The sequence below is a fragment of the Dermacentor variabilis genome, chromosome 3 (assembly GCF_050947875.1).
Source record: "Dermacentor variabilis isolate Ectoservices chromosome 3, ASM5094787v1, whole genome shotgun sequence".
NCBI classification, from domain to species: Eukaryota; Metazoa; Arthropoda; class Arachnida; order Ixodida; family Ixodidae; genus Dermacentor; species Dermacentor variabilis.
This window is the reverse complement of record NC_134570.1, coordinates 52499513-52523216: the sequence shown is the minus strand read 5'-3', so window position 1 is coordinate 52523216 and position 23704 is coordinate 52499513. Positions and strand designations below refer to the sequence as shown.

At 47.5% G+C, this 23704-nt stretch overlaps 1 protein-coding gene across 4 annotated transcripts in view; it reads left to right on the top strand.

The window, feature by feature from the left end:
* The window catches only part of LOC142575598 (uncharacterized), a 311632-nt gene that overhangs the window by 108453 nt on the left and 179475 nt on the right, over positions 1–23704 (top strand). The window contains exon 1 of one of the 4 annotated variants that reach the window (XM_075685081.1): positions 807–1413. The exons of the other annotated variants lie outside the window; for them this stretch is intronic. The gene's annotated coding sequence lies outside the window, so the exon portion shown is untranslated. Of the gene's footprint in view, positions 1–806; positions 1414–23704 lie in introns of those variants that run through there. 4 annotated transcript variants of the gene reach the window in all.

The window sequence follows — 23704 nt, the reverse complement described above, 5'->3', positions numbered from 1 at the left end:
TATTATTACTATTATTAACAGACGATGCAGCTGAGCTTCTGTAACGCTTTATGCGAATGAACTTGCGGGAAAAAGCCCGCCACAAAATTCTCACGTCGCTCAATTTGCTATCATTGTCTGTTCAGAAACCGCTCGCGGAAGCAAGGGGGCATTGGCCTCTCTTTTCTATATTGGATTCAGACAATAGTTTCTGTGATCAGTAAACAATGCAGCATAAGCTTCTAGCACGACAGGTGCAAATTAACTTTTTCCGAAAACAACTCGATGAACTGCTCACGCCATACGAATTGGTCAACATCGACCGCCTGGAGAGCTTTTGGAAGCAGACGGCGTTCGGGGCATTCGGGGTGGGGGGGTCGCAACGACAGCTGACGACGCAGATTGCTTTCAGGTCGCTCCCTTGCTTCGTTGATTAGCCGACGATACCGAAAGCTCGTGTTTCTGCGTGTGCTGCACCTTTTTTTCCCGAGAGGTTTCGAAGATACGAAGTGCAGCGAAAACGCGCGTGGTCGAGCGAAGCCTCCTCCTTCTCTTCTTCGCTTGTTTGTCGTCGTCAGCCCTTACGGCCTGGCCCGTACGTGGTGGGTGGCGGAGAAAAAAAAACATATATATATACACAAACCGCCTCGCTATTGTTCTTTCCTTCTCCGCCTTGCGTGCCGTTCCCTCGCTCTCTCTCTTGCGTACGTTAGCGCGCCCTCGCTTCTCGTGCGGCCGGCTTCAACCCTCCTCTCCGGTTGCCTCCTCCATCGCGATTTCACGGCGCCGGCAGTTTCGCTTTCGGCCCCAAAGACAAACTTCGCAACGCCGGCTGACCGCGTGGACCGACGGCTGCCGCGGCTGTGTGCGTGTGTGTGTGTCGTCTGCTTCTCGCCTCTCGTGATCTTGTCGTCTGCTACACGCCGGTGCCTACCGCTGTCACTGCCGCTACTGCTTCTGCTGCGGCTTTTGTTGCAGCCTTGTTTTTTCTCGTGTCGTGAAGAATTAAGTGGTCACTCTCCGCGGCGCCCGTTTCGCAACCCTTTGGAGGCCCCCGCCGACCTTTCCTGTCTCGCCGGCACGCGTTGTGTCCCCGTCACTTGCCGGCACTGCCCGCGTTCTTTCTGAGCACTGTTTCAAAGGTGTCCTACACGGTCAACCTGCCGTGAGTGTTTGTTACGCTGTTGCAACTCGAGTGGGGACTAGCGACGTGCTGTTTTGGTGTCGTCAGCGGCTCGTTGGCTGGCTTTTCTAGCTAGCTAGTCTGTCTTGTGAGAGCGGACTTTTGGAGTGAAGACTGTTCGTCTTTTGGTGTGAGCCGCCTGTCTACCTGCTTGCGAGTCTTCTATCTTCGCTTCAGTGCAACGTTTTCTTCTCAGCAGTCTGACAGCGGGGCCGAAATTTGGATATGACGCACATCGATTGCTGTTTCTGGTAAGCTTGATGAAAAACGTTTTCGAGCTCTCCTTAATATATTTATATTTAGAATTTATATTTCAATAGTTCGCCATTGCTGCATAACTTGTGTAGTGTTCGAGAACGCGCGGAGGAGGAAGTACCGACAACTGCTGAATGGGGACTGTCAGATGTGTTTGTGGCTTAAGCGCGGGGGTCTAGTTCAACGTATCGAATTGGTAGCAAGTCACTGACGTCTTGAAGAAAGATCCGTAATGACAAGTGAAGAAAAAAGAAGAACGCCAATAAGAGTGAAAGGTGGGCTAGTCCGTTTGATTTCGTTGTGGTTTCATTTCAGTGTGAATTATCTTGTCTTGGTTTAGTGTGCGCGAAACTTTCCACAGTGAAAAAAAAAGAAGAACAAACGCCTTGAGGAAGCCAATCATCGCTGCTTGCGCGACGGGTTTTCCAAAGTTATCTCAAATCTAGATGAAGCCACAGGCAAGTGATGAAGATTTCAGGAAACACTCGTGACAATTCCTGTTACTTAACAATGTATCGAATGCGTGTCTGTAGTAACTTCTGTGGCGTCTTTGTCAATGAACACCTCCTGACAAGAAACGAAAAAAGAGCTTCACCGTTTATGGTAACGTTAGTGATGTTTATACCAGCTATGACTTCGCGATCAAAATATCAAGTATTGTCTTGCTCTTTCTTTGTTGTTTTTTTTTTAACGGCTGACTGTGGAGTTGATGCAGTCTTTAATAATTTCTTGTGTATTGTATGCCATTTTTCTTCCTGCCTTGAAACAAGAGTACTCGTTTTCGTTCGTTGGATTTCGCGACAACAGTCATGCAAATGATATCTAGCTTAGTAAAAGGCAGGAAAATAGCGGGTAACGTGTGTGTGTTCCCAAACACAGATGCCAAATATCCGTTCGTAAACACAGGAGATTCCCAGATCAAGCGTGTCAAGTTAAACAATGGCTACTGAAAGCATTCCATTGACCCCTCGAAGAAAAGACAACTCCTTTGCATTGTAGTTAAAACGAATATAAATATAAGAACGAAAATTACAACGTATGTTACTCGAAATATAGAGGCAGCAATGTTTGCCGTCTGCCTTCAGTTATCTATGTTTATGCAATGACGGAAGACACGCCTTCGGCGAAATGATGCGTGCCGCCCAGCGGAGCGCGTCTGTACACAGTGTTATCAGCGCAATCCAGCAGTAAATGGAACGGTCACGACTCGCCAGCGTCGTCTGCGATCAGTGGTCGTCTGTTGACAAAGGAGCACTTAGACACGATATTGAGGTAGAAGAGAGGAAAGAGCACGGCCTCTGAGACTGGCAGCGAAGAGAAGGTGGACAAAGGCTCCGAGGGCATGGCACGACCACGGAGTTTGACGCTAAAATTACTACAATTGCTACAAGTAACTTCTTAAGTTCAAGTGACCTGAAGTTTCTTGTTTAAAGCCCTTTGAAAAAACATTTTTGCACTTTTAGCGGCTTTATTCTTGCGCAAGTTTTTCAGCAAGACAGCATTTTATGTGCTCCGCATCCCACAACATTATACGGAGAACATTTACGTCTGGTTTCTCAAGAAAAAAAAATGCAAATTTGCCTTCATCTACGCGTTTCTTGGTACCGACCACTACCCTCATCGCACTCCCAGTGATTAATGAAAGCAAACTTCTAAGGCAATGCTTAGACAAGGTCATACATCGGAAGGGGCCAGATTACGTAACGGCCGCCATGTTTTGGACGTAACGTTACGAGGGGCGCAGGCAAAGGCAATTCTCATTATTTTCTTCTCAAACATGGCAAGTAATCTTGTCGTGTGTTTTATCGAACGATGTGGTCTACAGAATGCGATCTTGCAGCAAGATGTTTGCAAAAACCAAAGAAACAGTAACCACACAATATTTCTTTTAAAGCTTTTAACAGAGCAACGTAGCACACTACTTAGGGAAACATGGTTCTGCTATGAATAAATGTCGAGCTGCTAAAGTATTGGAATGACGCGTGAATCGAGCAAAAGAAATAAACTATAATTAAAACTACCTAGTATTCTTCGGTCATGCTGGGGATCTAAATGACGGTGTGAAGTAATACTTTTCATAGAAAGTAGTGCAGTAAATAAAGTACAGTTGCACGAAATCCTAATGAATAGAGTCTTCTTTATAATCACATTTTGGTAAAGCAACGCGAGCTTTCTCGTGCAGGTCGTGGTTCGTGGTTGTTCAGTCCGAAATATCAGCCAGACGTTGCGCTATCATCAGCACTTTCGCAGCGAGTTCACATACGACGATGTCAAGGAAACACCTTTTAAAGTTCAAGTGCCCAGAGTGCTTCGAAATGAGCAATCTAGATCCACACTACGTTGAAGAATACTCCGTGATGCTTTTCGCATTCGAAGGGTCAAAGAACGGTGCTGGGACCGTGATGAGCGTGGTCGAAGGACCTGTGCAGGGATCGACCACGGCTCGTTGCGAGGCAGTTACAATGCGAAATGTCCACGCAGGGCCACACCGCCGCGGGTCGCCGTAAAGCTTACTATATAACTTGTTCAGGTGATTAAGTTGTCCTACGCTAGTTGCACAGCACTGGCACTGAAAATCGAGGCTTCGGGGAAACCCCTGCGTTAGGTTTTTCACGGCCTTTCGATGAAAAGTTCTTATCCAGAGGCCGTGGATGTTTGCGTGGTGCTGTTTCCTCATGCGGGCTGTTTCCCATTGGTCGGCCGCCTTCACTTAGTGGTACGTCTCAATTTGCGATAGGCTGACATCTGCTCTTGCAAACATTTCCAGCGTAGGAACTTTGTTGGCAATATGAACTCAGATGGGCGCTGACCGAGAAGCCCCGAAAAGTGAAACTGGGTTTGACGGTGTTCGCGGGCCAACTATATAATTGATGCCTACCCTCGCACGAGTTTGATAGGACAGGTGGACGCAGTTGCAGGAGTTTTGTTGGGTGGTGCTCCTGCATATGTCTTTATGTTACGAATTCAGCTTCTTGAAACTTCTTTCCCCTCGAGACATTAGAGGACGCCCTGAACAGGGTTTGAAGACAGAATGATGGCCTGCAGTAAAAACCCCGTAGTAAGGAAGTGGTTACGTGCATGCACCACGATCTTTTAAAGCCGAAAGCATGCGCGAACCAGCATAACGATAATGCAAAGAGGTTATTTAGGCAGGACTCTGCTGAGAAAGGTAACACTTACGTGTGCTCAGAAGGTACACGCCCACTGTCGCCGCAATTTTCGTGAGCTTTTAGTGATCAGTTTCCATGACGTAAAGTGCTGGGGCATACATACCTTAGGGCAACCTTCGTAGACTGACTTAATTTGAAGAAAGCAAGTATTCATCGCCATAGTGATCTTTCTTTTTTTTTTTTGTTTTACGTTGGTCAAACTGCAGAAGCGCAGGAAATCATGGTCACCTATGCGAGGTTAAACAACAGGTAAACAAACACAAAAAGATGACAGACCACACATATATAAGACATACAAGGACTTCTTTATTGCCCCTTCTTTGCTGCTAAACGAGAAGAAAGGGGGTTAACCGAGGGGCCCGATTTTTATTAGTCGTATTATAACAAGCCAAAAAACACTGACACCAAGGACAACATATGGGAAATTACTTGTGCTGTATAAATGAAATAAAGAAACGATAAATTAGTGGAAATTTGCTGCTGTTGTTTATATTCTTTGAAAAACATGTCCCCAGAACAACTAGTTCACCTTGCCACGGCGTTAGTTGAGCCGACTTGCGTAATGTGTGATGCGGCGAAAGAAAAGAATCTCTCGCGACGCTGCGGCCTGGCATGCACCCTTGCATGTACGCTGTCGCACGGATCACGCACACCTGGCAGCGGGAGAATGTGACACATGTCTTCCTGCAGAAAAAAAAAAAAAAAGAACTGCGCGCGCGCAGACTTCCTTGCTTCCCGTGTTTACGGCTCCGCTTCATGCTTGCACACACGTACACACACCCACTTGTTTGCCTTTTCGAACGTTTCTGGCTTCTAAGGACACTTGCCCGTCCCTGAAGTAAGTGTGTTTTTTTTCCCCCGCTACTTGGGCTCATCCTATCAAGCAGGGTGCGTTTGTGAGCCAGCGAACGTGTTTGAAAATGAAGTGCCACTGCGCAGTTAGTTGATCATCGTGGTGGCTCAGTCGTAGTGGCATTCTGCAGCTCATCACGACGTCGTGGGGTTTGCTACCGAGCAGCGGCGGCCGCATTGAGATTGAGTCTAAGTGCAGAAAGAAGAAGTAAAGAAAACACAGCAACAGCAACAGCGCCCGTTTACCGTGATTCAGGGGGCACACTGAAGAACCCGCAGCGGTTTCAAAAACTAATCTGGAGCGCCCCCCCCCCCCCCCCTGCTACTAGGTCCCTCATAGTCTGCTGTTTATGTACGCGTAGTTGAACATTCACAATTAAATTTAATTTACTGCGCAGTAGCCCGAGAAATATTAAATTCCGTCTCGCGTTCTTCAGAAACTGTGCGCCATGATCATGTTCCTTGCGTTGCTGGAAAACACCGGCAGGAATGTGTCGCAAGCGTGTGTGTGTAATTGACCAGGTAATTTAGATACGCGCATGAAGGCAACTTGTAACATCAAGGAAACTTTCCGAATTTCGGGTGCCAACAGGAATTAATAAGCACATATTTTTTTCTTTTTTCTTTTTTTTTTTTGGCAGCTTGACGTTGCATTCTAAGTAACGAAAAGAGCTGTGCGGTCTAGAAGTTTTCATTTTTGGGGTTCTTCGTTAGGCCTCGAGGTAATCTTCGATGAAAATACACGTTTTCTATTTGCATACTTTAATTACGTGACACTTAGCTCGGCAGTTGCACATTGTTGGCTCGTGGAAAGTTCACTGCACAATATGGGGTTTAACGCCCCTAAACTGCACAGCGATTTGTGAGGGTCGCCGTACATAATAAAGGGCTCGGGAGTATAATCGTGACCGCCCGGGGAGTCTTTGTTCTTGTCCCAAAAACACGATACGCGAGCGTTATCTTTTTTTCCAGCTTATTTTTTCTGCATTGCACTTCCATCGGAAACCTATCGCCACATTTGGGAATCGTACCCTAGAGCTCGCGCTCTGCAGCAAGCAGGACGCCACATCCACACAGCGCTGCGGGCTGTAAACTTGTGCGGGATAATATTTTACGGTTTGTATTAGCATCGTACAGGGAAAAATACCATTTTCAAGGATAAGGAGTGCGAGGTAACCTTAATATTGTGTGAAAATGCGTACTTTAAGTTCTACCCTTCTCCAGAGCAGGGTAGCCTACCGGGCTCAGCCTAGTTAACCTCCCTGCCTTTCCCTTATGATTTCTTTCTTTCTACCTACAATAGATATTGCATTTATTTTTCAACTGATCCCAACTAGCTTGTGGCTACGAATGCAGATGCTGTTATGGTAGACCTGGAATCAATTTTGATGTATTAAGTTGAAATGTATGGTCTCGGCGGAGTGCGGATCAAAGCTTTGTGTATTCTGCTTTAAAAAAAAAGAACGATAAAAGAAAACGGTGGAACTCAAGTTGTCTGCGAAGGTGGTCTGAGCAGGGAAAACGTATTTTCTTTTTGTGTGTGCGCGCGCTTCTGCCTTGCTGCTACCTATTTCCCGCGGCACTTATCTGAGCTGTCACGACTCGCCTTACTAAGAGATCCGTAGCGCTAATAACTTATCAACATACTATGCAAAATAAATAACAACTGACCCGAAAAAACTAGACAAAACACGAAGCGCCGTTCTCGACTGACATTGCCTATAAGTTCGGGCTGGCATTTCAACTAAGGGGAAGGAAAACTGCTCAGGAAGCAAAACTAAAAGTGCACTAACTGCACGTCGTCTACTTGCGCCACGTGCAACTTTACCCCGCTCAGTACACCAGCCCTCGAGGGTCCTTCCTCGAACCAGCAGGGGCAGTGGTCCTTCCGCATACCTGGGGACAGCCGTCCCGCAGTTTGCAACGTACCTTCCACCACGACGGGCGGGTTGTCGAGGTCCTAACGAACTGCGCTATAGCATAGCGCGTGTCAATGCGCCACGTGCGAGAAAAATTCGGGGGTCAAGGATGCTTGCATTCGCCCACACGGGAGTTCTGATAGCAGTCCTTCGACCCGGAATACACAAGGTCAGCTTCGGCGGGGTGTCATGCTGGGTGTCAGGCTATACAAGGCAGCGGCTCCACTGCAGGGGGCGTTAGAGCGCCGTGCGGATATAGAAGTGCACAAAAAAGAAATAGAGAAGAGATCCCTTTTCCTGGCTGGAATAGGGTGCAGCGTAGGGAAAGTAAACGAAAAAGAAAAACAAAAACGTCGACACGTAGGGAGAAAAGCGTACAAGACAAGCACTGTAGTAACAACGGACAGCGCAGTGAAGGTGACAGAAACTAGATGTATGCAGAAAAGGAAGTGTCGTGTCACTGTGCTTCTCTCCTCCACTTCTACCGCCTGTCTGTCGACGTTCTTTCGCACTGCTTTCTGTTTCAACTGCTAATACGGTACGGATTACTAGCCTGAAATGACTTGTCAAGCTTGCCAAACTTTCTCTGCTCCTGTATAACCCCCGTTTTTCTCCCAGCTATCCTTTTCGCTCTAGCCTGACTAGTAAGCTCTGCTGTCTGTGCTCACTGACATGAGTACTTCGGCTATCGTCTTCATGATTAGCTCACTGCATGATAAAAAAATGTCCCGCGTGAATCTTAAGTTAACTAGTCAACCAAAGCCTGCAAACTTCCTAACCTCGTCACCACGTACAACCCTCTGCCTTCCTCACCGCTTCTGCGTTTGGCCTTCCATTTGTACTCATTTTTGCTGCTCTGCTGTTTTCCTTTGACACTCTTTCTGGGCCAAGGAGCTCTTGGCAATCTGTGCCACTGAACGGCGATTATCCTTGGCTTTCATGCCGTCAACATAGTGTTATAAGCGCACTTCGCGTAGTCAACCGGACAATTAATCTGGTCAACCTCTCTGCCTTCCGCCTCTTGTTTTCCTTCCTTCCTTCCTTCGCGTATTTGGTCTATACTGGAGTTTAATGGGGAAATAAGTGTCAGATAGCGCACTTGCAGAAAAGAATATCCCTACTTAAGCTTCTGGAGTCCTATGACGTGAAGCTACTCCAATCTGTATTTATTCAAATCTCCTTACGCCAAATTTACGCAACCGCCAACATAAGCATCAAGCAGTGAACCGAAGCCTTGCTTGAAATGCCCAATCAAACGCTGTGTTCGGTTGCAGGAAGTCACTTTTGTTTGCTTTCAAAGGAGATAACCTATATACTTGCCTTTATACTGCATGACAGATTTTTGCCAGCCATGACAGGTTGACAGGTTTTTCTTATCCAATTGGCGGACAAGAGGCGGGGAGCACGGAGAAGCGGAGAGAGTATCGGTGGAATACAGCTAGCGCAGTTAACGTAGATAACCGGCTGAAGAGGGCAGTGCCGGCGTCTGCGATTGGTCCGCTTCTCCTCGCTTAGCGTGCGGGGCTGGGCCAAAAGGCACGGCTTCGTGCAATTAATGGAAGGTTAACAATGTCGCCAAAACGGACTCTCAGCGAAGAAAAGTTGGCAGAGCGATGTTTGTACATGTGAAGAAAAGGCCTCGACAGCGTTACACTGACACGTCAAATTTTTTACCATACGCAAATAAATGCATTTCCCCCGGCAGCGCCGAGTAGCCAGTGTCGGAGCGATCGGTGGACAGACGTCATCTATTTCTATCCGAACGGGGTAGTCTACGGCTACTTCGAAAAAAGAAATTTTCTTCGGCATAATAAGGCATCTTTAATGTTTACTCGCCACTTTGGCATAGTGAGATTTCGCAGGTTTTTGACGTGGCGTGACAGAAAGGCGAAGTAGGCGCAGCTCGAAAGCTTTCGACAAAGGGCAGAGGGATGATGGCGAGAAAGGTGCGGAATCGGAAATAAATATTTTTTTTATTTTCTTTGGTCTAATCGCGCATAATCGGTGTGTACGCCTCACACCAGATCTTCGCGGTCATTGCAGTTTTCGTGACATCGCTTGACAAGAAGGCGAAGTGGGGGTGGCCCGAAATTATTTTTCGACAATCGTGGAGGGCTGGTTGCAGAAATGGAATAGAAACAGTTTGGAGTAGCGTTACGCTATAGCGCCCCTGAATTAATTGCACGTCGAGAGCTCGAAATGCGTAAAACCAAGCGAATGATGAGATATGCATGGTACTGACACGATACTGATATTGATACGCTGACAGATACGCAGCGCTACTGATACGGACATTTGGTTGCCTCCAAACACGCGATGTACTTTTACTTTGCATGGGATCGCATGCTTTAGTTTACCGATCGCGAACAGGAAACTGCTTACAGACGACTGGCCAAAACTTTGCAGACAAGTGAACTTATCAACTATTAGATTATACAGATGGTTTTGAGACAGATCTTCCGGCGCTAACGCTTGTAGTGGCAGGTGTTTTGACTCGGCAATGAGTACGCTAATTTAGTTCAACTTCAGGTCATACAAAAAATCTGATAAAGCGATTAAGGACGCAGTCGCCATCGTCCGAAACCGAAATGACCCATAGTGAACTCTCAATGGGAAAATTCAAGACTTGATGTGATAAGCGGCTAGGAGAAAGCCTGATTAATCACGAAAAGTCAGACTATAATCTGGGGCAGCGCTAACGGAAGTTAATACATACGAACGTGGTCTTGAAACCGATCGATCACCACGACAGGACGGCTGTTCAAGATTCAAGCGAGTCGGCTCACAACTTAAGATTCCGGAATAGTGTACCAAGGCCTGCGTATCGGCCTACTTTCTCCTCATAATTTCTGTGTGGCTCACAGCGCAACGCTAAACAAAACAGTATGCCCGGAAGGTACTCGATAAATTCGTACCAATCGGCGCTAAAGCCCGCGAAGATGCGCAATAGTTGTTGTGCTGTTCCTGGTAAGTGGGGCACGGAGACACGGTAGTAAAGTTGTCGAAACTCTAATACGCGCTAAACTATATATATATATATATATATATATATATATATATATATATATATATATATATATATATATATATATATATATATATATATATATATATATAAGAGATAGAGAGGGAGAGATGGAAGGCAGCGTTTCTGTCATTGTTGCCAAAGGGGGGCGAAGGACTCCTCAAGCCGTCATTGGAACGGCTTTTCCCTTCCGCCTCCTCTTACACTGTACTGTACTGAAGCAAATAAATATATCAGTCAATCAATTCAACGCCTAGTCATGATGTCATGATGCCCCCATGCGCCTGCTCGGTACTTAAATTTAAACTGATTCGTACGAGAAAAGCAACGCAGTTACTTACTAGGGCACTCTGGCGCTTGTCGGTATTTATTTCTGCGATTCATAGGCTTTGAACCTTCACTCCACGCAAGAAAGAAACGACGAGTCGCCAGTGTTACGTCACCTTTGTTACATCACTTTACGCGTCCTTTACGTGCCACCCGCTCTTGGCACCGAGCCACGAATACCATTCCCACTCCGCGGATCGCCCGTCCGGGCGAATGGCTTCTCTTTTGAAAGCTAACGCTGCAAAAAAAAAAAAAAAAGCGTCCCGACCTTGATTCTCGGTTTTAGGTGTTCAGACAACTCGGCCCCCTTTACATCACCGGCGCTTGCACTTATTCCCGCACCGCAATCGTCGCGAGTACGGGAGCCGCGGAACGAGTTGACGGTTTCGCACGCGTTCTTGCGCGCGGAGACGGCTCGTTTGTGTGTGCACGCGTATACGCGGCGTCGTGTTTTCACGGGTCACATTAATGCGGTGCACTAGATACACGCCCGAGGACGGCGGCGGCGGCGGCGACAGGATCCGCGCTGCCAGCCCTCCTATCCTGCATGCCGGCCGTGCCCCCGGTCCTTAACGCGCGGAAATCTGGGCCGCGCGCTGTATACGGGAAAGTCACGCCGGGGTCGTGTCGTGTATTCGGGACCGCGTCTTGTGGTCGGGGGACACGTTCGCTCCACCGCGAGCTGCGTGGCGCTGATGGACTCGCTTTCACTGTTGTCGCTTATTTTTTTTTCTTTGGCTTCCACCGCTAAGAGAAACGCGAACACATGAAAGGTGAACACGAGGGTATCTTATCTAACGAGGTCAAGATTGGAGTTCCGTTACCAAACAGAAGGGCTCTAAAGTGTCTTGGTAACTATCGACAGACTCTATTTCGTACATGGATAGTCTATGTGCTTTTTACAGACACGCACGTACGCACGCACAATCGACCCACCTTCCTCTCCGGCAAACGCGCAGGTGAAGGTGAATAATACATGGTTTGCAAGCAGGGCACGTAAGCGAACTTAAGGAAGTAACGGTGTACTTTCTGCCGCGTCGAAGACGATAAAAAGATGGCCGACAGATAAGCAGACTGACAACGCGAGGATGCAAAAATGAGTTTAAAGGAACGTGGGCGTGAAAATTGACGTCGTCGCCGATGCCAATAAACAGAAGCAGAATGGCAATCCTCGCATCTGGAAGTAGGACATCGCAGTATCACCACGTACTTGCGTATACCTGACTTCGTATCCTGCCGTAATTGGCACGATAGATCTTCTGTGCGTTCCGTAGTATACTCTACAGAACTGACATTCCAACGCTTGACTAGCCTTCTCCATTGCTCTCAGTCGTACTCAGATAAACGTTCTTACGTTAGAGCTGTTAGTAAGAACACGTGCCAGTGAATCGTGATGTTGGGAGTATAATCAACGAAGACGAGCTGGCCAATGAGAAATTAAAGCTACCAACTGAATCCCGCATAAATTCTAGTCCATGCAGTTCCCGTATCCGCCAAATCCTCTTACCCTAAAATTGTTCGTAAGAGTAAATTTCAGCCAATGATGATTCTGGATACATTATAGTGAAGGTGACCAGCCAATCGGGCCGCAGAACACTTCGAAACAATAGTTTCGGCAGCACGTTACACTCCTGTAACACGTGAAGGCGAAAGCCTGCTGCACGCGTGGTAATGCATCAAGCTACGCGATCGGAGGGGTGAGACATAACGAGCCACAGTGTGAAGTAAACGTATGGCGCTGTAGGTCAGCCTCCTCATGACACATGCGAGCACCTGATGCACTACCGACATATTCTTTCTTTCTTTCTTTCTTTCTTTCTTTCTTTCTTTCTTTCTTTCTTTCTTTCTTTCTTTCTTTCTTTCTTTCTTTCTTTCGTTCGTTCGTTCGTTCTTTCTTTCTTTCTTTCTTTCTTTCTTTCTTTCTTTCTTTCTTTCTTTCTTTCTTTGTTATTTCATTCGTTTCCTTTATTTCTTTTTTTTTCTTTCTTTCTATCGTTTCTTCAATCACATTTAGCCATAGCATCTTTCTTTGTTGATCGCGGCGGTATGAGCCATACCTGGTTTGGTATGGTATGGTACGGTAAGGCAAAACTTTATTCTGGTCCTTCGGAACGCGCCTCAGCACGCAGCGCGCCGCTCCCACGTCGGTACAGAGAGGCCAGGCCTCCATGCTGCGTCGCGGGCCCGATGGACAGCCCATAGCTGTGCTTCAAGATCGGGGCTGCTTTAGGGCAGCCTCCCATTTCGAAGACGTGACGGCGTCGCGCAACGCGGGGCAGCGCCATGGATCATGTGCGATGATATTTATTTTTTTTCGCATCACTGAATTTTTGCATAACTTGACTAGACGCTGCTTTTGTCGGGTATGAGCCGTTGCAACGATCCACTTGAGACTTTCGCCTTAAAACGAAACTATGAAATTGAGCCTCGGGTCTTTCGGTGCGCAAGCGTCTGAGCGCGGAAGCCGCGAGAAGCAGGGCAAAACGAACTCGCAAGAAAAACAAAAGGGGCAGGCGTGCGCGTAGCCCGCGAAAATACGGGGTAGCGGAAGGTGGTGGAGGGGGGAGAACGCGAGAGACAGAGAGAGGTGCGGGATTCATGACAGCATGTCGCATTACCGGAGAGGAGACGGGCACCTGGGTTTCCCGTGGTGGCACGCTTCTGCTGCCGCCCCCAAAACACGAAGCACTGTCTCACGAAGCGGCGAAAGGAAGAAAAAAGGCAAATGCGCAGTGTATATATATATATATATATATATATATATATATATATATATATATATATATATATAGAGAGAGAGAGAGAGAGAGAGAGAGAGAGAACGAAGCTTAATGGTGACGACGCGTCCAAAGAAAGGCGCGCGCGGAGGCGCTTCGTCGAGGGAAGGCAGAGAAAGGTGGAAAAGATGAAAAAAAGAAAGCAAAGAAATAAGGAAACACTGAAAGGAGCAAGGAGCAAAAGAAAGAAAGAGAGAGAGGGACGAGGGCATACCGGATCGGTTCTGAACGGACCTGCCGAAACGGCTTCCGTCCACGCCACGCTCCGAGCAGTGGTGCGGCTTCCGCATCTTGCAAAAGCGCTGTGCAGCGCGCGCTCAGGTCGGTCAGGCCACGAGCCGCGCTCCTCGCTATTTTATTCGCACGTCAGCCGGTGGCTGACCCGCGCATGGGCGGTTGAAAAAATGCTTCCAGAGTGTTTCTTTTTTTTTTCCTCTCCGATCCTCACCACAACGCGATGGAACGTTCATTTTTTTTTCTTTTTCTTTCTTTTTTCTTGCGGTAAATGAAGGTGTCTATAATAGTAGTCGCGCGTTTTCAGCGTACGCCTTCTCAGTGCCCTTTGTGCTATGCGCTTCAGCAATTCTTCGGGCAAAGGGAAAAGAAGCGTCGGTTCTTACTGAGCCAACAAAAATGATGGAGTGTTCCTATTTATTCAGAGAAACTAGCGGGTCCTCACGGTACACTCGAGCGAATGTGACGCGCTGGCAGAGCTGGCGCCTCTCGACGACTCAAGAGACGCATTTATTTATTTATTTATTTATTTATTTATTTATTTATTTATTTATTTATTTGTTTGTTTGTTTATTTATTTATTGCGGACAGTCAACGAATGTCACGGAGTTTCGAGTTGCGATGATTGTCAGTCCACCTCACATCTGTGTGGAACTCCTACTGTCACCCCGACGTTTACAATCACGCCGACGTTTGCAGGGTTGTTCTATAACTATACCGCGTTAAAGATTTTCAGAAGCCGCGTACCCTGCGTTGGCTGTCGGCATCGTCACACTCACGCCTTTGCGCAGAGCGTCACGGTGTTACAGAGCACATTGCCACGTAAACGGCCATCAGATCGCATCCCGGTGATCGCCTCACCAAAGGCGTAAGCAAAGTCAGCCAGAACTTCCTTGGCACTGCTACTGGCAGCGTTATCTGTGATTCCGAACTAGTTCAAGCGGGCAAAGCATTCAGCGCTTGCAAGAACTAAAATTATTAACTACAGCTGCAATGTTCTGTAATCCGACAATAAAATGAGAACGCACAGTCTGAGGGCAGAATAAGTTTGATCTCAAAACAACGGTGCTGACGAATGTCGTGTCCATGGTGTAAGAAAAGCTTGTTTCTTACACCATGGTGGCGTCAAAGTTTCGAATAAGAAATCGCCGGCTCCTTCCTGCCGCCTCACATAAGACACGTGGGTGGCCTGGCCGCTGAAATTCCAACGGCACGTTGGCACTTCATTTCTATACCCAGCCGTCAACTTCGAAAAGTGGCAGCGTTAAATGAAAGAAACAAACGGCAAAAAAAAAAAAAAGTATCAGATATCTGCGAGACCATTAGCCACTCCTGGTGGAAGGTGACGGTCAGCAGCATGCTTCTACAGTCGAGGGGAATCGTTCAGCCGTCCTACTCTCCTCGTGCTTTTTTTTTTCTTTCTTCGACAACGATTTTCTACTCGAGAACATCCAGTGTACTTTTCTTCCATTTCACGGTCGACCGAGCCACGAGGTGGTCATCAGGCACAAAAAAAAAAGGTCCCGCTGAGTCCGCATACCGGAAGAGATGAAACTAAATAAATAAGTAAACAACGCCTGCCCCCCAGCGGCGACGTCGCGTTGGCACGGCCGTTATGCGCAGAGACAATAACGAGGCGGACAAACGCCAGTAGAGAGAGCAGAAAACAAGCAAGCGCAAGGTGTATGCAGATAACTATGGAACCGGTCACGGGAACTTTACATTCGCGTGCTAATGCTTTGCTAGGTACTGTAGGAGGAGAAGTAAAAAATAAATAAATATATTGGAAAAGGAAAACGACGGCTCTTGAGGTAGGGACTGCCGTATATTCCATGATATTTGGCGCGCCAGCCCGCGCCCTTATTTTCCGTCTGTTCGACGTAATCTAAATATCGCGATGTCGTCATAGCCTACACGTACCAATTGCAACGCGAAGCCATAATTCCTAGCTACAAAAATCGAAAGCTACTGCATTTGGCCTTCGGCCAGATGTTCCGAATGGGGAGTTTGTGGCTGCAAGAAGATGATTGCGCACCTTCTGCATGAGTTTGCTCGTTTAGGTAAAACAAAAAAAAACAAAAAAAGAACAGAAGCGCTGTACCCGATGCTCAACAAGATTGACAAGTGTCCACTTAAGGATAAGCGAATTCTTGGGCCCTGACCCCAACCGACATAGGCCAAGGTACTCTAAGAGCACCGGTGTACTTTTTAAAAGCACCGGAACATTATTTAACACTGTATTCCTCCTCAGTTATCATCGTAGTGGTTGTGTGGACAGATTCATTTCATATGTACGGTTATTCCTCATGTTTTCTTGCCTTTTGCCATTTCCCCAGTGCCAAGTCGACAATGGTGCAGTTACTCGGTTAAGCTCCGTGCTTTTAGTCTTTTAATTTCCCTCTATTTTCCTTGCCCTCCTAATCCCCAACAGCGGCCTAGAGCCGTCCCCTTCCTTATAATAAAGGCTTTATTCATTCATTCATTTCCGTGTAGCAATCAGCGGCAAATTCCGGTGCACGGGGGAAATTGTCGTGTGCTTTTTAGGCTCTCAGCGTTGTCCTGTGGATGAAACAGATAGCGTATACTGATCTTCCGCCCTGCAACTGCTCCATTTTGCCCGACTGTCGGAAAGATTTCTCGTATTGGGCGCGCGCGGCTTCACAACACGGTTATGTGACACGACCAAAACACTCTATTAAAGTCAAGTGTGCGAATTAAAAAAGAGAAAGAAATAAAAAATATGGCTGTGGCTCGAAATACGCAAATGTCCGATATAATTGTGCTTCCTTAATGATGGGAGCCGCCTCTCACCTTTCACTGTTTGGGCACAGCATAAACGTGGCGCGAAAATTTATGGAGAAGCGTGTCTTTAAGGGTTTTTTCTCGTTTGGAAAAAAAATCACGATTACGTAATGGGGTTTTGCGTGCCAAAACAACTTTCTGATTAAGAGGCACGCCGTGGAGGAGGACTCCGGAAATTTCGACCACGTGGGGTTCTTTAACGTGCACCGAAAGTTAAGTACACGGGTGTTTTCGCATTTCGCGCCCATCGAAATGCTGCCGCCGTGGCCGGGATTCGATCCCGCGACCTCGTGCTCGGCAGCCCAACACCATAGCCACTGAGCAACCACTGCGGGTTCTCCTTTGGAAATACCAATACTAAACGAATCGACGCGGTACTCTCCGTGCATGGGCAAGGACAACGAGGAGAATGACAGTGGAAGGCACGAAAAAACAAAACAAAACATAAGCAAACAAATAACGTGGCCGTGCTGACCTGAGAGTCGCGCTTATGCTTCCGAGGGCAAAGACGTCAGGCGCGGAACTCCTAATGTAGCGCACAGTGGACACGGCTTTGCCGTTTCACTGCTGCACAAGAAGTGCGCCGAAATAACGAATATTGCCGTCAGACTGCCCCCGCACTTCCGGCAACACACTCCGTTCAGGCCTCGTATACCTCGAAGGCCGTGTCCTTGTTTGTGGGGCACATTATTATTTTTTTCTTCTGTCACCCGTGTCCCACACTGGTACGAGAGTCACTACTTCTTTTTTTTTTTCTTCAGCCTCACCGACATTATACTAACCCGCCCGTGCGTGATCTTCTTGTCTATGGAATGTTTCGCGAGGTTAACTTAAATGAGGGCTGAACCTGAGAGCCCGACAACTGCTGTGTAAACTTTTGGTGAAGTATACTTTGTTGATTCAGAAACTATAGGAATGTCTGCGCGATAAAATAAATGCGGACGATAGGGAACACGTACAATGAGGATTCCGCCGATCTTCGTTTTAATATAGCTCCGCACTCTTGCTTGGAACGCTCGAGCACCGGGCTTCAAAGCGAATGGAGAAGTAATGTCAAAGCAGCTGTCAGGATACTGCGCCGAAGTTTGCGTGGCTTTGTGTTCAAGTGACTACCCTTGATCACAAGCGTATCATTTTTCTAACTAAGCATTGACTCGAGAATATAAATTTGCTCACCTCGCAGCGTGGTGTACGAGCGCACCAGGCAATAACGTCGACGTTTTTACGTGTTCCTTCGTACACATTTGATGCACATAGCACTGTTCACAGCCCCGGATGAAACCTCGCCTGCCTTCTTCGAGAACCATGGCGAAATCAAAGCGTAATAAGGTATCCTCTGATAGCAACTCAGAAATGGATACATTCCTATCCTACAGGTGTTACGTTGGGTTAGGTTAGGTTAGGTTAGGTTTGACTGGGTAGTATTTCGTTTGATCGGTTGGTCTAGTTATCATGAATTTGGCTACTCATTACTGCCAGAGTTTTCAACTATGTGAAGGAAACCATTATTTGAACGGGTATTTCTTCACGCCATAGGATTCTATATTCAGTATTAAGTTCTCACAATAACTTGTAAAAGCTATTAAATTACCATCTAAACAAAATTCAAATGGATTCATGCGCTGTTCATCTTCGTAAGTCACTAATATTCTCACGACTCTACTTTTCTCATTTCTTTTTTTTTTTTCAGAGCATTCATTTAAACAGAGTAGGCTTTGGTATGTGGGCTTCCGTATACACCGAAGCTAGGTGTTTGTATAAGAAACAAGTCTTTCTGCCTGACATCTTTTGTGCGTTCTACAAGTGGCGTGCTTTTATAAGCGTTTGTCATTTAAGGCCCAGTGTGTCTTTAGCACCTGCGCGTGGACGTCTTCTACTGCATTTACTTAAGCTTCTCGTCACGGCATCCTAACCCTAAATGAGCTGAGTTAGGATTCTGTTCGACAGCCTGCTGTGGTGAAAAACTTTCCTGATTCTCATTCACCCAATAAGAATGTTTATTCTCTCTCTCTCTCTCCCTTTTAAAATCAGCCTACTTCAAGATAATATGCACTGATGAAATTAAGAAAGCCAGCTGATGTAGGGTGGATTCGGTCAACGGATTATGGGGGTAATGGAGATAGCCGTTAGAGGAATTTGTCCCGACCTTCAATACAGCAGATCATTGATGATGATGATGATGATGATGATGATGATTATGATGATGATGATGATGATGATGATGGGAATTGGGGTTGAATCATCCTCAATCCCTTGAGCGGACAATCGTAGCCCTTCCAAAAACCTTATTTTATCTTGTTTTTTCCCTGGTAATCTTCGCGGCAGCTGGAATAGCCAGCTTCGCAAGGGCTCCTCAGATATTATGCCCAGTGATACGAAAGGCCTGCCTCTGGTTTACTGATTTACTCTTTCTTTTGTTTTCGTTTCAATAAAAAAAAAGCAGACCTGTCTTTGTCAGCTTCAGCCAGTGCCACTTTTCGTGTTCGTGTTTGGATCAGTTCCCTTTACCTGCGAAAGCTAGACCTGGCGAAGGTCTTGCGCCGGCGTGCTTGAACTCACACAGCTATATTGCCAACCTGAGCATGCGCTTATCCGATACACCTGTTCAGTTACCACTGCTTTGCGCTCCGCATATTTCGCCGGTGTGAGAAGTCAGCGCGGAGTCCCGGTGAAAAGTCCCGACGGGGATTGCCGCATCGCTCTGGCGAACACTCTCAGCGCAGGCCCCAGAGGTAAGCAAGCCCGGCATGGCGAGGCTGTGCGTAACCAACATCAGGTGGCTAATTGGGAGAAAATACTTTGCTAAACTGAAACGCTGTGCACATCCTCTAGACGTCACGGCATGTGCCGGTCTTCTCGCAACGAGCCTAGCTAGATCCTCCTCACCAAGTGCTATACGCGGTCGTGAGTGTTAAGCCTGACAGTCAAACTACCCTGAACAAAGAAGGGATGGCGCTGTTTATAAACTTTACCCGCTCCGTGAAGCTGGCCCATAGCCGCGCTTACCATGCAGCAGCTTCTCGCTTTACGAATACGCTCGCTCCTCGGCTGAACGCTCGTGCAGCGTGCTTCCAGGTTCGCGCGGCCTCGCTTCTGCAGCTTCCCGTTTCCGACATCCCGCAGCTGCGATACAAGCCAGACTCGCCAGCGTGTGGTCAGCCAAGCCGAGCCAGCCAGCCAGCTTTGTCGATCGCCCTCTTCTTTCGTTATTTATTTTTTTTTCTGGGCGTTCTGAGCTGTTCATCCGCGTTCTTCTTTCTGTTCACTTATTTTAGTACTTCTTTCAGGCGGCCCCATTGTTGACTTATCGCGGCCACAATAGTCGCGGTAGACACACCCCTTCAAATGCACCCAACTTCCGTTACCTGTTCCCCCCATCTCTTTCGCACCCATATATCTCCCCGCCTACTGACGTGTCCATATACACTGCGGCCGTTGTTTGTCAGCAGTATGCCGTGCAGTGTGGCGGAGGCTGTAAAGATGGCTTCAGCTAAGGTTCTTCTGCCAGCTACGCCCGATATCTCGCACGAGGTCACAGTTTTCTTTGTGTATGTTTCCTCCCTATAATTGACAACCTCATTCCACATCTTCCTTTAATCTTGCTCGATATTGCTTTCTAAATCTCGATTTCCCCTTTGCCAGTCAATGGTTATTGTCTTCTCACAAGCGTAGCACTCGTACCATCCCGTTAAGCAGCGGGCTTCTTTACGCACGTAAGCTTCGACGTCCTCGAGTTCAGCGGCTTCGAGGTGGTATCGCTTTCAGCTAGACATGCGCGCGTGCCCGTGCCAGCTAATCTATATCGGCAGCTTCGTTCTAGTCCACCTGCCTCATCCTAATATTTCGAAATACCTTCCTCGGTGTAATACCTTCCATTCAGTGCTGCCGATCGCAAAGTGCCAGCTAATCTATATCGGCAGATTTGTTCTGCCCATCTGCCTCATCCTAATATTTTGAAATGTCTTCCTCATTTCGGTACCTTCCATTCAGTACAGACGCTGACGGTCGCGAACCGCAGCCTCGAAAAACCAGTGCTTTTAAGCGACCGAAAGCTTTTCTTCCATTTTTCTTTTTTGTCTTGACAACATTCAGGTGGCTATGTCAATCCCTCAGTTTCTTCGTAGTGTACCGCTTCGTGTGTCTCGAAATTGGGTCAAGCGATCGGTCAGCGAATGCGAGATCATTGGCCAAGTGTGAGCCGTTCTACAGTCTGACCAGAAAAGCTCTGGGGGTAGGGAGGGAAAACGAGATGTGAAAGCCAGAAAGCTTAGCCATATTAAGTGTCCGGCTGTGAGGAAAGCTTTGTGCAGATTTCGGAACGCGTGAGGTTGGAACGATGATTGCTGGTATATCTACAGCATTGGAGCACATGCTGTCTTTTTTGAGGGTTGCAGTGAACTAAAGTAGTATTGAAAGTTAAGTGAGCTTGTGTTGACTGATTACCAGAGAGACAGCGAAAGAGAAATAGAGCAAGGAGAAGAAATCCAGGTAGGTTGACTATGTGAGCGTCTGGTTTGCTACCCTACAATGGAAGAGGGGGAGAGGGGGAACGATAAGAGGAAAGGAGAACAGCGCGAAAATACAGGAGGTGAAGAAGGAGAATCTAATACAGAGCTGTGAACTAAAATGGAGAGCTGGAAAGCTAGGTGGGCTAAGATTACCGGTTGCCAAACGATCGCAAAAATCGAGCGATGCATAAAGACTCACAAATATGAATGATTATTCATGTAGAAGAAAGTAACAGCCCATACAAACAAAAAAAATAATTGAAGAGGTTTTATAGTAAGCACACTTTCAAAAGAGTAACGTAGCTAGGGAAAGAAAAGCATTCAACCTGCTTACTTTTTAGAGTATAACATAACTCAGTGCCCTCACGTCTTTGTTTCTTTGTTTCGTCTTTTTTTAAACATCTTGTATAGTTCTTTTTGGTTTTCAGCTCATTTAGCTACGAGCTTCTCGCGAATTTCGTCCGCTATATCTCCTTTGTGTATATTTTGTCCTAGCCCAGAGTAAAACATGATGCATCACCGAAAGCTTGCGTAACCGGGTACATTCCCTAGGTCCTTCCCGTATTCGGGCTGGCGTGGAAATCGCGGATTTAGCGTGACTGGCCAGCGTTAAAGCGCACGCCAGCCAATCGCGAGGGTCTCATAGGCAAGCGAATAAAACAACAACCAAACAAGTGCACTATACTTCAGTGCTCCAGTGGATACACAGCCAGCGTCAGCCGCGGGCATCATCTATGCCCACACCGCGCGGCGAACTCACCCGATGGTGCAAAGTGGTATACAGACAACAAACGCTATGTTTCCTGTTCATCGCTCGCTCACGCGAGCGGCGGTGGTGCTGCATTCTGTGTGCGGGCCGCTGCTATGCAGTGACATCCCTCCCATAAAGGCTCACAATGCACACGCGCTCTCGCGTATACAACAGTGCGGTCGCAGTGTGTGTGTGTGTGCACGCGCGCTATCTGAGCTAGTCGTCGGCCTCAATACGCCGACCTGACGGCCGGCTCGCCGGCGCTGTGTCCAGAAAGGACCTTTTGTCTCTGCGGCGTTGTAGCGACAGCGAGGCCCGCGAAGCCGCGCTATTCGCAAAACTCTTCCGCTTCCAGTGACGGCGTTTCCTAGGCGGATGCGCTTTCATGGGCCCGGCGCACTCTTCAACGCCCCCCCCCCCCCCCCCAGAAAGAGAAAAGAAGATATGAGAAAAGAAAGAATTAAGGGACCGGAATTGGGAGGCGTGCCGCCTTTTTTTAGGCGGCACGCCTCCCATTCGTTCGTTCGTTCGTTCGTTCGCTCGCTCGCTCGCTCGCTCGGTCGCTCGTTCGCTCGTTCGTTCGTTCGTTCGTTCACTCGCGATTGCGTGTGCGGAGACGCCTGTCGTTTGTAGCTTACGGCTGAGTCGTTCGTGCGCGGGGAGTGTATGGCCACTTTAGAGGTTATCAGTACACATAGAGTCGTTATGGTATACGTGGTGTGACTCACTATGAGGTGCTAGCGGGAGCGGCTTACTTAAAGGTGTTGTATGTCTCCGATCCAACTTTGTACGATTTGGCCACTTCTCCAATACCAAAACCAACTTTCTTTACCCAGAAGATTATTTTTCTTGCGATCTCGTTGGGACCCAACGTGAGCCGTCATAACTACGTACACTTTGGGGCACGAACGAAAACCAAGCTACCCGCCGTGGTTGCTCAGTGGCTACGGTGTTGGGCTGCTGAGCACGAGGTCGCGGGATCGAATCCCGGCCACGGCGGCCGCATTTCGATGGGGGCGAAATGCGAAAACACCCGTGTGCTTAGATTTAGGTGCACGTTGAAGAACCCCAGGTGGTCGAAATTTCCGGAGTCCTCCACTACGGCGTGCCTCATAATCAGAGAGTGGTTTTGGCACGTAAAACCCCAAATATTCATATTCAAAACCAAGCTGTCAACGCGAATGTTAAAGCTGACTGACGGTCAGTCAATATTATAATTGCGCGTACTTTGTTTTTCGTTTTTTTTTTTGGCCTGGAGAAGGTGACAAACAAAAAAAAAAGGAAAAAGAAATCTCTGGCAGTGTTAAAACCTCCGGACACCACGTTAGCTTGAACTTTTTGCCGCGAAGCACCGCGAATCTGTACTGAGCCGACGATGTGGACTATATGTGCCGCTGGTTGCACAATAACGACTGTTGGTTTTAACGTGCCAAAACAACGGACCGGCTATGAGTGAAGCCAATGCTAAGGTCCAGATATATTTCGACCACCTCGTGTTCTTTGAAGCTCACGCAAAACACGGTACACGATCGTTCTATTTTTTTTTTTTTTTTGCATTCCGTCGCCACGTGGGAGTCAAACCGACAATCTCAGCAGTATGACACCATAGCCGACGTGCCACCGTGGCGATAGCTGGTTGCATCCCGGTCTTCCAATACTTCGAGCACGCAACGAGCGAAGGGAAGCGACCGGCTACCGTAGTCTTCTATTTGGAATTCTAAATCCAATACTATGAAAGTCCGACACAGCTCTATGCAGTATCTAAGGGTTGTCTTTCTTTCATTTGATTTTCAGAGTCAGCGAGTGAAACTTCAATAAAAAAAAATTTGTGCTCGTTTGCCGGAAACAAATATCTGAAAGAGCCATCCATCGCCGCGCTGTTCGGCATGTCCAAAAGTGCCCTTAATTTTTCACGGCATCAC